We start from the raw sequence: 611 nt of genomic DNA on the forward strand, positions 1-611 counted from the left end.
CTCAGTTGATTTACTTCTGTCACATCTGAGATGTTCAACTCAACAGAAATGAGGTATTCATAAACAATGGGTGGACCTAATGGGAGATTTTAAAAGAATTAGTGTATAATTTAACAAGTAGATGTTTGATCTGAAGTCTCTATTTCAGTATAATTCTTTGTTGTTGATTTATTTAGCACTGTCTTAGTCTCAGTCTTACTTGTTGGTGAAGGAGAGGGTGTTGTCACAGGACAAGCTGTAAAGTCTGGAAGGAGGACAAGAGAAAAGTATCATAGCACTGACACTTCTACCATTGTCTGCTTATTTCCACATGATTATTTCAAAACTTGCTTACTGTATTGATCAACAGACTGGCAATAAACCCCATCTGGAGGAATGGCACTGATGCATCCACAAGTGTTGTCCAATATGTCATCACATTTGCCAAAAGTAGAGCACATATGACAAGGCCAACGGTACTGTTCTTCACATCTGCATTGGAATGTTGTACCACTTGGGTAACAAACTACATAGAAAATCATTATGAAACAAAACCATTAGCACAGGAAATGTAAGATTGTTGACATACTTTGCAATGATTTCCATTACATGCTGATTCATTCTTAGATTAC

The 611-nt window shown here is 36.7% G+C and overlaps 1 long non-coding RNA gene across 1 annotated transcript; it reads right to left on the reverse strand.

The window, feature by feature from the left end:
- Positions 1-4: 4 nt before the first annotated feature.
- LOC123965057 lies at positions 5-395 on the reverse strand. The gene is made up of 3 exons (XR_006823614.1): positions 335-395; positions 200-244; positions 5-76 (listed from the first exon to the last, which is right to left on the reverse strand). It is a non-coding gene; the product is annotated as an uncharacterized LOC123965057 (long non-coding RNA).
- Between the last annotated feature and the right edge of the window lie 216 nt (positions 396-611).

Source organism: Micropterus dolomieu, unplaced genomic scaffold, assembly GCF_021292245.1.
Source record: "Micropterus dolomieu isolate WLL.071019.BEF.003 ecotype Adirondacks unplaced genomic scaffold, ASM2129224v1 contig_8323, whole genome shotgun sequence".
NCBI classification, from domain to species: Eukaryota; Metazoa; Chordata; class Actinopteri; order Centrarchiformes; family Centrarchidae; genus Micropterus; species Micropterus dolomieu.